This window comes from Mauremys mutica, chromosome 4, assembly GCF_020497125.1.
Source record: "Mauremys mutica isolate MM-2020 ecotype Southern chromosome 4, ASM2049712v1, whole genome shotgun sequence".
Lineage (NCBI taxonomy): Eukaryota > Metazoa > Chordata > Testudines > Geoemydidae > Mauremys > Mauremys mutica.
In genome coordinates, this window is record NC_059075.1 from 87,565,468 (window position 1) to 87,579,266 (window position 13,799).

Here is a 13,799-nt window from a genome sequence, read left to right on the forward strand (position 1 = left end):
TACACAGGAGGAGGGTGTTAGCTGACTGAAATTTAAGAATATCAGAGAGATGTCTACTTATCATGTAAATACGTTTATTTAGATGCAAAGAAACTTTAGAACTCTATTAATCGGCAAGTTAAACACAGCATTTCCTTCATGTTGTGCTGTAATATGTGATTAGAATTTCAGTGTGTTCCCTGTAATCCCTCAAGTGGCAACATTACAATGAATAACAAGAATGAGGGACATATGAAAAATATATACAAAGGAAGCTTGATTTCTAATATAGCAAGTGATGGTGGTGGTGGTAGATGCTTATCTGCAGAATAGCAGACACCTTTAATAATCAGCAAAGTATTATGTGAACAGCTGCTAGCAAGACAAAGCATCTAATTCCACTAACTGTATTTTTAATTGTGTACTCACCATACTGAGTGAATGCTGATTTCAATATGACATTTAAAGAAAAGTCTCAGCTGGTTTACATATCAGTTTACAACCCCTGCTTTGAAAACAGTAACTGACTGATATTGCTAACGAGCTCCATAAAATCACATAGCTTCTTATGGGACATGAGTGGGTATTAATTATCCCTAGACTCAATCCACTCGACTGCCTGCTGATCTTTCCTAAATATCACATCTACCATATTTTGCCTATCTTCCAAACTATTGTACAACTTCTTATAGGATTTATTTCTGTGGGTGTCATCCCAGCATGAGCTAATCTTCCTTGATGTGTGCTGCAATATCATCCTCCATAGATAATGCTTTTGAACATAGCACTTGGGAGTGTAACTGAACATCAAAATGGTGGTACCTAATTTAGAGTAGGTCAGATAGTTGAATACCCCATCTTTATAAGGTCTATGAATAAAGTGTATTTTTTATTATTTATGTAAGTATTTAAAGCTGTTCAGTTTTCAGTCAAGAAGCCTAAAGTCTTGTGGGAAAACTTGTTCTTTTAAGATTTTGAGTCAAATTGTAAAGGCTTAGGAGGTTAAAATGATTGTTGTGAGTGTTTCCCCTTGAATCTGACTGCTACTGTCCAGACAATAAATAAACAACAAAACAACTGTTCACTAGATAACGTCTGTGGGTGGTTTGGTTACACTATATGTCAGTCACTGTGGTTTGTATTGCATTGCACACAGCATATCAATTGCTTTAATTACAATGGGGGTTGCATGAATCCATCAGAAAGAAAGCCCATAAACATGATTAAAGAATGTCACTTTGTCTTCACTATCAGTTTATCTCCTCTTCTTTTCTAGTTTGTGACAGAGGTGATAAAAGCAGTTGAGACAATGTGTAATCCAAACCCAGGTAATCGTTACAGGGTATTTATCTGGTAATATAACAGATTTTAAGAAGCTAATGCTCTCAGCAAGGAAATGACTAATTAAAGAGCAAGACAATGCATTAAGAGAGTTCAAAAGGAAATAAAAAAGTTTTTAGTTCACATTCATCTATTTAAACTTCATCCCTTTACACCTGTCCAATGATCTAAAAGCATTTTACAGATTTAAAATACAAAATGTTGAGATAACTCAGAGTTAGTTTAGGTTCATTTGGTGTAATTATTTTTTTATCCATTTACATGTGTTCTTAAATGTATTATGGTCTTATAGTTACATCAGGATTTTCTGTTAAACAGGGTCTTTAGCTCAGCATCTCAACTTTTATTTGGATCCTTTTTTTTGTAAATGTTTCCATAGGAATTTGAACCTAATTGTATCCACAAATGAGTGTGTGTGGCCCAAATCTCCAGTGTGTACTTTGTGTTTCTATGATTTTTTGTTTGTTTGTTTGTTTTTGTTAGGGAATTTGGACAATTGGAACACTGGAAAAAGCCTGTTTGTTTTTTTCACATACAGAGCATATTTTCTGCCCTAGTCTGTTGCCTAAGCAGTAACATTGTGACATCCGAGATAATCAGCCACTTACCACTTCCAGTTCCTTTGTATACTTGCAGAGAGCCACTATCACATTGGTTGTAATGGCTGCCTTTGATAACTGATTTTCATCCAAGGACCATAACATTATTACAAAGAAGGGTCCCAGAGGAGCTGTAATAAAAGCAGTTTCTCCTGAGGGTTTGGATAAGATCCCTCTGTGCTCCTTTGGGTTTGAAGTGGAGTAAATTACACTAATTCTTTTCAAAGGCTAATCGTTACTTTGGTAAAAAAAGATTACATGAGAATAAGATAAAAAATTCCAGCTCCTTTTCATATATATATTGGTTAGGTGCTTCTTACAAACTGAGGGTATGACTTTCTGAATATTTACCTCATAAAAAAGGGGGAAATTACACATTTGAGTCCTGACTCAGTTTCCTGTTACAATATTTTTAAAAGCAGCAAAGAATCCTGTGGCACCTTAACAGACATTTTGCAGCATGAGCTTTCGTGGGTGAATACCCACTTCGTCGGATGTATTCACCCACGAAAGCTCATGCTGCAAAACGTCTGTTAGTCTATAAGGTGCCACAGGATTCTTTGCTGCTTTTACAGATCCTGACTAACATGGCTACCCCTCTAATATTTTTAAAAAGTAATTTGGAAGTTGCAATATAACTGAAGTTGCTTTACAAATGTGTTGTTGAAATACATAAGAACAGCCTTACTGGGTCAGATCAACAGTAAATCTAGTCCAGTCGCCTGTCTTCCAACAGTGACCAATGCCAGATGCTTCAGAGGGAATGAATAGAACAGAGCAATTTTTGAGTGATCTATCTCCTGCCATCCATTCCCAGCTTCTGGCAGTGAGAGGTGAAGGACACCTAGACCATGGGGTTGCATCCCTGACCATTTGGGCTAGTAGCCATTGATGGACCTATCGTCCATGAACTTACCTAAGTCTTTTTTTAACCTCTTTTGTAGTTTTGACCTTCACAACATTCCCTAGCAACATGTTCCACAGGTTGATTATGCATTGTGTGAAGAAATACTTTCTTTTGTTTGTTTCAAACCTGCTGCCTATTAATTTCACTGGGTGACCCCCTGATTCTTGTGTTTATATGAAGGAGTAAATAACACTTCCTTATTTACTTTCTCCACAACAGTCATGACATTAAAGACCTCTATCATATCCCCCTCCTCAGTTGTCTCTTTTCCAAACTGAAAAGATCCAGTCTTTTTAATCTAGCCTCATATGGAAGCTGTTCCATACCCTTAATAATTCTTGTTGCCCTTCTCCGTACCTTCACTAATTCCAACATATCTTTTTTATTTTTAGATGGGGTGAACAGAACTGCACACAGTATTCAAGGTGTGGGAGTTCCTGGATTTATATAGTGGCATTTTGATATTTTCTGTCTTAATATCTATCCCTCTGATAATGCTTCCTAACATTATGTTAGGTTTTTTTTTTACTGTTACTGCACATTGAGCAGATGTTTTCAGAGAACTATCCACAATGACTCCAAGATCTCTTTCTTGAAATGGTAACTGCTATTTTAGATCTCATCATTTTTATGTATAGTGAGGATTATGTTTTCCAATATGTATTATTCAGATTTGAATTTCATCTGCCATTGTGTTGCCCAGCCACTCAGTTTTGTGAGATCTCTTTGTAACTCTTCACAGTCAGCTTTGAAGTTAACTATTTTGAGTAATTTTGTATCTTCTGCAAACTTTGCCACCTCGCTGGTTACCCTTTTTTCCAGATCATTTATGAATATGCTGAACAGCACTGGTCCCAGTACAGATCCTTGTATTTACCTCTCTCTCTCCCATTGCACATACTATGCCCATTTATTCCTACCTCTTTTTCCTATCTTGTAACCAGTTAGTGATTCATGAGAGGACCTTCCCTCTTATCTCATGACAGCCTACTTTTATTAAGAGTCATTGGTGAGGAACCTTGTCAAAGTCTTTCTGAATGTCCAGGTCCACTGGATCACTCTTCTCCACAAGTTTGTTGACACCCTAACAGAATTCTAATGGATTGGAGAGGCATGGTTTTCCTTTACAAAAGCCTTGTTGACTCTTCCCCACCAAATCTGGTTCATCTATGTATCTGATAATTATGTTCTTTAGTATCATTTACTATTGTTGTCTGGTACTGAAGTTAGTCTTACCAACCTGTAATTTCCAGGATCACCTCTGGAGCCTTTTTTAAAAATTGGTGTCACATTAGTTGTCCTCTTGTTACCTAATACAGAAGTTGATTTAAATGATAGGTTACATACCACAGTATGTGCAATCTAATTTAATTACATTCAATATATTGGTCAACATGGCACTGAGTGGTGAAATATGAAGTTTCATAAAGATAGCAATGGCAGTAACATATACATTAAAAAAATATTGTTATATTTACAACTTAAAAAATAAAGTACTTATGTATTAGAGACAACTAATACATAAGTACTTTATTTTTTAAGTTGTAAATATAACAATATTTTTTCTATTAAAAAATAAGAAAATTCAAAAACTAAAATGCCAGAATTAATGTTGCCTGTGTCGCATTAATTGTGTTCCCTTGTCTGTATGTATTATTATATAGTCTCTTTAATTACATGCAAAAATGACTACTTATGAAAAGTTTGATGTAAATGACTTGCACAGCATCACATAGCAACTCACTGGCACAAGCAGGCATAGAATCCAAGTCTGTAGGGTGGCATTCAACTGCCCTAACCATGAGACTATCCTTTCCCTTCCTGCAATCCCCTGCCTCATTTATTATAAAACTTCCAACTTTGGCAACAAATGAGGCAGAAGTCCTCAGACAACAGACCCCTTTGCTACACAAGCTTGATTTATGCCAGAGCAGATCCATTCTGTGCATTGGATAAGGCATGGGTCCTCTAGAAAAAATAATATGGGAGCATGTAATTAAAGACTGGATCATAATGCATATGCACAAAAGGGCTAACTTAAGGTAACTTGAGAGTGCTGACTTTTCAGCCTCTTAATTCCTGATTTTATTATTTTAATTTCCTATTATTTTATTATTTAATTTACTGATGAAAGCAACCTTCATTAATGTTAAATAAAGTTTTTGTTTATGACTATCTACTATACACAAAAACAGTTATAAAGGATGTTTTGGTTGTCTGGTCAACCCTCCGCAAAGACTCCATGAGGACTATTCTCATCTCAGTTGGACTAATCCAAAGTTCATTCAAGTGAATTGAAAGACTCCCATTGACTTCAGTGGGCTTTGGATTTGGCCCATGAAGCATGATCATAACATCCATTAATGTTAATGGAAGTCACATGCATCGAGGGCTCCATCCAATGGTCTTGATAGTAATTACATTGACAAAAATTTCCTTCTATGGAAACTGATACTATTCTGCGGAGGGTGGTCTCATCTGACAGACAAATGAAGATACATTTTTGGATACTTTACAAAGGAAGAGCTGTGCTTGTCATGTGAGAATTACTGCAAGTAGAAAATTAAATAATATTAGCAAAAGCTGGCTGGAGAGGCGTCATTGCCTCTGTCTCATCCAGAAATATTAAAGCATTTGTTTTTGTCTTTCATGTAGCATCACAGCTGCTTTCAGTTTCTGTGTGGCCATCTTCAGCCTGACAACATACAAAAGTAGCTACTTTTGCCTGACTGGGTTTGAAAATTGCAGCTGCTGGTTGCTAAAAGATTGAGCAAAAATTGTCTAGAGGACTGTTTATGACTCAACATCAGGCCTGAGTGAGAATGAGACTTTGTTATATTTCCCCCCAAAGCAAAGAATTTGAGCTTTTAATGGGCTTTAAGAAAACACTGAGCATAAGATCTTTTCACACAATATTTCTTGTACGTTTAATAAGGACAGGAAGAGTTATCTTCTCTTTCTCTAGCTTTCTGTCTCCCTCCTCCCAAAAAAAAAATCTTTGCTGGGGAATAAGTGATGCCAGTTTGCATTTAATAAAAAGCCTGTAAAAAAATCAGTGTTTTGGTCTCAGCCAAGTTTCCAGTAGACAGGCATATAAAACAATACTGTTTGACAATTGTGAAGGGGACCTCAGTAGAAAGATCAAAGATTGAATACACTTGGAGAATGATCCTTCCACCTGTGTTATTACTATTGTATTTGTATCACAGCTGTACCTAGGTGCCCCAACTAAGATCAGGACCCTATTTCTTAGACAGTTCCCTACTCCAAAGAGCTTACATTCTAAAGAGACAACAGAGACAAAGGATGAGAGAAAGGAAGTAGAGGTGGCCTTTTTAGTCCAAGCTGAAGCAGACTGGCAAGGTATTGGGGAAGTTTGCACACCCTCTGCAGTAACAGAGCAGTTGCAGCTGGGATATCTGGATAATTATGTAATACATCTGTACTGTTAAAATAGCCATTCAATGCACTTCAGCCTACCACTTTGTTGCAGCGCAGGCTTGACTTCTTTCATTTAAAACCTGAACATCAGGGGCCAGATCCTCAGTTGGTGTAAATTGGTATAGCTCCATTGATTTGACAGGAATGCCAGTTTATATAAGATGAGGATTTCACTCTAGGTCTTAATAATACCCAACCACATTCAGAGAAAGACAGTGTGTGATACTCATAAATACTTGTATAGCAAACTATGTACTAGTATAAAAAAAGCAAGCATTTTTAATAGCATGTAAAATGCTTTTAAACAAATGTTGTGGTCTGATCCAACGTTCATTGAAGTCAAAGACTCCACTGCCATGGAAAGACTCTGGTGGGCATTGAGCCAGGGCCAGTTTATCCTTTGTATATAAACTTCTACAGAGAAGGGTCCTTTCATTCCTCTTGCTGCCTGTACATTCACACTTATGGAATAAAAGTCTGATGTAGAGCATCTGCATCAGAATGTAGAATTTCTCAGCATTGTCTTTCCGCTCCTTTATTTTAGTTCATGTGCGTGTAGATACTGTTTCACTTTTGACCCTCAGAGATAGTTTTTTCATCTACTGTGTATCCTAAATAAGTTAACTGTGTGTCACAAGAATTCTTCAGTTGTCTAAGCAGATCCAGACTGGAGACTGCAGCATCTGTTAGTCTATATCCAACTTTTTTTTCCTACCTTGTCAGAAAAGTCTGATGTGAAAGTCCTGCTAGCACTAGTCTTCTGTTGTTAATGCATAAGCCAATGTATTCAGGTTTCCTCCCAGCAGACTAGAAATTGTCAAAAATGTTACAGGTCTCACACACCAATGCATAAAATAATGAATCCCTTGGATTTTCATAGGGCTCACACTCATATACAGCACTATCTTCTCCGATAGGCTAAGCTGCATAAGATAAGGGATTTACAGATCCCTATTTCACTGAGGTCTGCTTCTGTTACTTTCTTTAGTAGTTAGCATAGAACTATGATTTACAGTTTATAGTTAAATGTGACTTTCATAGGATCTGTAGTTTCTAGGAATGACAAATTATCCCTGCTCCACTGTTCCCTATGATGGACAACAAATTAATTTTACTCAGACTTCTTTAATGGATAAAGGCCAGAGTGCACACTACTTTGTAGCCTAAATCTTTTAGATATGTATTATATGTACAGATAGTTTTTTAGTTTGGAAACTCATTTAGACTGTAAGTTCTTTGGGCCAGGGACTGTGTCTTGTTATATCTTTGTACAAAGTTTAGCAAATTGGGGCCCCAATCTCAGGAGAGACCTCTAGGCACTACTTTGAAGATACTTCAGATCAGAAAAATAGGAAATCTAGCCATTAGAATGGTCGTGATCTCTTCATTTCTCCTTTTGTTGTTTGGTTGGGTCTCACTGGAACACCCATTAGCTCTTCTGTGATCTACAAACTATTCCTGACTAGCTAAAGTGACTCAACTCCTGGCATGAGGATGCATGTGAAACAGGGACTGAACAGGGACTCTCTCACTGCCTTTGAGCAGTATTGTCCAAACTGGAAAAATTGCAGAGGTCTTACACATATGATAAGGTTCATGTGTGGAGTATGCAAGAATATTCTTAAGCTGTTGTGATGCTGGCATTAAAGTTTATTTTATTGATCCTTGCATCTTTAATATGATACCTGAAGATTCTTTCACTTCGTGGTCTTAGGAGAATCTCCTCAGAAAAATGCTATCATTTCATTTTCTGCATTGTTCTGCATATTTATAGTGGTATACCCTTTTGTGCTTTATACACCTGTACATAACAAAGAGGCTTGCAACAAATCCTTTCTTCTTCTCCACTGCAGCCCTCCCTTTCTCTGGACTTAACTGAAAAGAAAAGATAAAGGGGGTGGATTATACTGTACCTCTTCTGTGAATAAATACAGTATTTCAGTCATCAGAGCTGTTAAACCTGCATCTTTCATTAGTAAGTTCACACCAAAAAGGAGCAAGTATCCAATAAAATAAGATAAAAATGTCAAGCAACCTGAAAATATAACAGTTTATTTATTGAATGAAGAAATAAAACCGTGGCATTATATTTGAGATTTTTCTAGGAAGAGTGGAGTGGTGCTGGCTTGTAAAACTTGTTATTGGCACTGGCTCAGCTAGTAATAAAACGGGGAAAAACAAGCTGAGAACATACTGTTTACATCTATGGCTCTTTAAACTAAGAAGTAAGACCAGCTGCAGTCTTAGATGTTGTTACAATTCATGAGTTCTTAAAAAAAACATCACAGAGGACATCACACATCAAATACAAAGCAGGGCTGTAATCTTCTATATGATGGGAGATTTATGCTCAGTCTTAGACCCCAATTAGGGCTTCAGTCGACAGGAGATGGAAAGCCGTTTTACTGCAGCAACACAAATAACTTTTAAATTGACTTAATGGGCTGATCTGGTTGTTCATAACATTCTACGAGGAAAAAATGTGCATATTCCAGTCTCATTATTTTTGCTTTGAAAAAAATACTGGAATTTACAGAACTTTGATTTTATGTATTGATATTACAAGGCCAGTGTTGTGCATACAACAGTGGATGGCCATAACTTGGTTGGTATACTCCAATTCCAGGCAACCACAGATGTAACTTAAACTTAGAAATGCATCTTTTCATTAACAGTAGCCATTTTGCCCTGACATTTGAGCCAACTGGACAGTATATGTATAAATAGCTTACTATTCTAGGAATTCTGCCAGGGTCAGAAAACATTGGGTGAATTTGGATAGAGAAATGGCATTTGTTTCAGTAGTTTTGCTTTTTTTGAGTTAAGCAGGGCCGCCTGGGGGTGGGGGTGGGAGTGGGGGGGCAAGTGGGGCAATTTGCCCCAGGACCCATGCCCTGCAGGGGCCCCCATGAGAATATAGTATTCTATAGTCTAGAAAATATGATCTATGAGGAAAAATTGGGGGAAAAATGGGTTTGTTTAGTCTGGATAAGGGAAGACTGAGGGGGGACATCATAACGCTTTTCAATACATAAAAGGTTATTACAAAGAGGAAGGCAAAATTTGTTCTCTTTAACCTCTGAGGATAGGACAAGAAGCAATGGGCTTAAATTGCAGCCAGGGAGGTTTAGGTTGGACATTAGGAAAACATCGTAACTGTCAGGGTGATTAAGCACTGGAATAAATTGCCTAGGGAAGTTGTGGAATCTCAGTCATTGGAGGTTTTTAGGAACAGGTTAGACAAACACCTGTCAGGGATGGTCTAATTATTACCCGCCTTGAGTGCCTTGAGTGCAGAGGACTGGACTAGATAACCTCTAGAGCTCCCTTCCAATCCCACACTTCTATGATTCTATATAATACCCAATATCTTCAAAGAGCTTCACATACATTAACTAATTATCACAACACTCTTATAAGATAAATATTATCATTCCCATTTGACAGATGGGAAAGGTGAGGCAGAGACTTTAAATTGTTTGCTGAAGACCACAGTTAGTGTTAGCAGTGGGAATTGGACTCAAGAGTTCCTGGCTCCCAGCCATGTACTCAGAACAGATCCATGCTTCTTTCTCCACACATACCATCTTGATGATGATCTTCTTAATGGTACTTTTAATTCATTTTTTGGAATGAATGGTTATGCTTAGTATGGGTTCCTCATCCCAGTCAAAAGAGTAACCATGGAGCTCCTCCTTAATTACTTAATATTGCAGTATGGAAACTAGTAATTACGACCACCTGTTGCAGAAATCCTTGGCATGAGTCCTCCAGCCCCTATTCTGCTTTGCCTATGTTCTCTTCTGAGATCTGCAGTTTTTCAGCATTGGTAATAAATTATTTTGCAATTCTCCCGAAAGTTCTGTTTCTCATGTTCAGTCATGTTTGGGTTGTATCCACCATATGGGCCACAGTTTCAGTGCAAATGGGGTTGTTTCTGGAGAATGAATAGGTTATCACTATTTTACACTTTGAAAAAGACAGATCTTTTCGAAGTAGATTAGGAGTGTATTATGGTTGACCCGTAGCCACACAACCAGGCCTGTTTGCTCAGTGAGTTTCACCTTGCCTAATAGGAATGCTCCCATGAGCATCTTTCTTCTCTCTCACTGATGGAGATTCCTCAGAGTGCCGGGCAGCTGTTTTAGTGTAAGACTATAGGGTGTGGCTATAGAGGTCACCCTCTATACTGGAAGGTGGAGCTATACACTGAAGGGGCAAAACAGGTAGTGGCAAGTTCCAGCTAACAGCAAGGTCTGGATTTAGAGCTATGTAATTTACAAATATGAGAATTCAGTTGTTAAATACAAGCTCTGGATGCTTTCATGAGAAGAACGCAGCATGGTGTACACTGTTATGTATGACAATTAACAAAAACAGGGATGAGATTTGCCCTTTTTGTCTAGCAATGTGGGTATAATGTTTTCTTTCTGATGCATGTACATAAATGTCAGTATGGTTAATACTGTGATTTCCAGGCTGCAGCAGAATATGCATAAAATTGTCAGATATAAGCTGAGTTTTAGAGGAAAAATTGTTTACAAAAAAGAAAGCAATTCACTCCCATTGGAACAGGGAATGAGAGAGGAAAAATATCTTTTTGTTCTTTTTTGTATCTGCATTTTGTGCAGTGCTTAGATACCCTGGTGATAGACACTATATAAAGACCTTAGACAGATTTATATTAGCTCTTGTGTGCTGAGTCTCAAGCCAGTACCAAGAAAAATGTAAAATCACAGAGACACGGAATAACTGGGTTTATAATGGGGGAAAGCATCAGACCTTCCACTCAATATCACAAACGCTGTTAATACTATAAAAAAAGCAAACAATGTGTCAAAGCAATATAACAGACTCTTTTGAAACACCAAGTTGTTACAAAGGAAAACATATTGCAGAAACTAAAAATTGCTGCAAAGATTATGCTAATAATTAGACTCCAACTGCTTGCTGCTTATTAAATTTCCTGCAAAGAAAAGAGGTATAAATAATAATAATAATTAATAAAAAGAATGAGTTACTTTCTTTGGAATCTCAAATCTTGTAGCTGTATACAAATATTAACTCTAAATTTCAGGTTTACTAGTCTTCTACTAGTCAACTTTACTAATTACTGCCCAGTAATTTCTGATCTTATTAGCAGATGCAGCTGTCCCTTGTGAAAGTTCAGTGATTATGTAGTGTGTTTAACAAGGAATTCATTCAGTCATTGCCTCAAAAATAAACAAATAAATCCTCTAATAAACTCTAAACAGTCCTCCTCCCCCCATACATATAATCTCCAATGCATGTTCTAGGGTCATTGATTGTGGGCCCCTAGAATTGCACACACAAAAGACCTGGTGGTATCTTGATGAGAGATTACCATATATGAATAAATTGATTAAGTAAATAGAGCCTTTTAATGCAAGGGTAATAGTCTCTCTCTCTCTCTTTTTTTTTAAATAGCAACAGGACAGGTCCAATGGTCAAGAAGTAGTGTTACGGATTGGCATAGAAGAACCAGGTTACAGTTGTCAACATGGCCCAGATGGTCAGCTGATGTACAGTGGCACGGCTCCAATGAAGTCAACTGGATGCACACATTTACACCAGCTGAAGACATGGCCCTCTGTGTAGCCATCAGAGACCAATGGCCTAAGACTAACCTCATGCCAATTGTATAGCAGTGTAATTCCTTTTACTTAAATTGAGATACTTCAGACATACACCTGTGAATGGGAGAGCAGAAATGGGACTCAGGAATGCTGAGTGTGATACACTCAGCAGATAACAGCATCTCTCTCTGTTTAACTGACTTGTGGGTTTGAAAGGATTTGACCTTTTCCTTATCCAGTCCTGGTTCAACCGCATGTTGTTCCCAAACAAGAGCTAAAGAGGGATGCCGTAAAACTGCCTCAACTTGTGCAGATCTTCAAGACGTGCGGATCTTCAAATCTTCAACTGAAATGAAATGTTTCCACAAGGAGAGCACACAAAAAAGTAATGTGTGGTTGGAAATCACCTTTGTGAACTAAAAGAGCTGTCCTGTATTTTACATCAGTGCAATGCACAAACATTCATGTGGTATTTACTGGTATAAAAGCTGTGGCTGTCTCCCTGGACCTTAACTACTAATTGCTACTTTTAATATGGAAGCTATGGGATGAGCAAAAGAATTAGAGAAGGGAATTGTAAATACTGGCTGCACCTGAAACCAATTTTAATGTTCCTGTTAAAAAAAATACATAATCAGAAAGTATTTACTTTTCATGGTTTGCATTTCTAGTTATAAGCAGAAGTTAAAGTTCGTTGAACAGATATAAAGGGCTAACAAAAACTACGGCAGTAGAAGTTTGTTTCTATTAAAAAACATGAACTTGTTTATGCCTCCCAGATCTGTTCATGGGGTGAATTTCACCCTGTGTAGAGTGCCAGCACAAAGCCCTATACACCACTTAATGCTCATTTAAGCTCATTTATGAATTTCACCCATAAAAGACCAAACAGATCTGACTCTGCCTGTGCAAACGTGGAAGTTAGCTCCCTTTGCAGTATCATCCTCATTCTGCATGGACCCTCAGAAAGCACACTGTCATCTCAAAATGTTGTACTATCTTTAATTTTAGATAGCCTCAAAAGTTAATCAGTTCAGTATCCTCCGATATGTGTAAGCCATATTAGATCATTTAGCTTGATTCAAAATAAAAAAAGATGGCTAGCAAATTTTACCAGTCTTATGTAACATCTCTCATTTTTAGCGAACCATTTGTTTTGAAAGTATACCTGTTCCTTAGACCACTGTGAGAACTCTGGAATAGCTCAAGTTTGATGTGTCAGCTGTTTCTGAGCTATCCATTTGCAATATTCTCTTAAGAACATGTGCATTTTTTTGCATGCACACAAGACTCAACATTTTGTTCAAACTCTCTACATACACGCACATCAGTCTGGTTTAATATAAAGAATAAAAAAAATGACCTGAGAAAGAATTAGTCAGACAAAGTTCTGTGAATCTGAAAAAGGGGCTAACCTAAACTAGAAAGTACTGTTTCTCTGCTCACCTTAACAACAGACAGGCAGCTGTGAAAAGCCCTAAATGCATCTGATAATTCCAGAAACATCATAAATCTCTCCAGCTTCAGTCTCATGGTTTATTATACAATAACAAGCTCCTGTCAACATATTTACAGTCTTGTAATTTATAGTGACATGGCATCTTTTCTCTGCAATGTGTGTTGCATGAACTGAATAATACATGAATGACAATGCTTCAGGAAATAACACAGAAGTGTCTCTTGGACATTTCAAAGTTGTTGGGTGGGGGTAACAAATATGTCTATGCATAAAGATTCTTTTTCAGGAAGAGCAACAGCTTTTGACAGACCATTTTGCTTCTTATTTAGACGCTATCTCATAATAAGGTTTTCTTCCAAACTGTAATTGACATATCTTTACCAGAAAGGCCAGGAAATGAAAGAGGATAACAGGTCTCTTCATTTATAAGGCTATTTTTTACAGTGAATGGCATCTGAACCCAGATGAAGTTTCAT

The 13,799-nt window shown here is 37.3% G+C and overlaps 1 long non-coding RNA gene across 2 annotated transcripts in view; it reads left to right on the forward strand.

Annotated features, from left to right (window-relative positions):
- Positions 1-12,972, forward strand: part of LOC123369894 — a 28,983-nt gene extending 16,011 nt beyond the window's left edge. For both annotated transcript variants that reach the window (XR_006579178.1, XR_006579177.1), the window contains exon 5: positions 11,716-12,972. This is a non-coding gene — a long non-coding RNA (uncharacterized LOC123369894). The remainder of the gene's footprint in view (positions 1-11,715) is intronic.
- Positions 12,973-13,799: the final 827 nt, after the last annotated feature.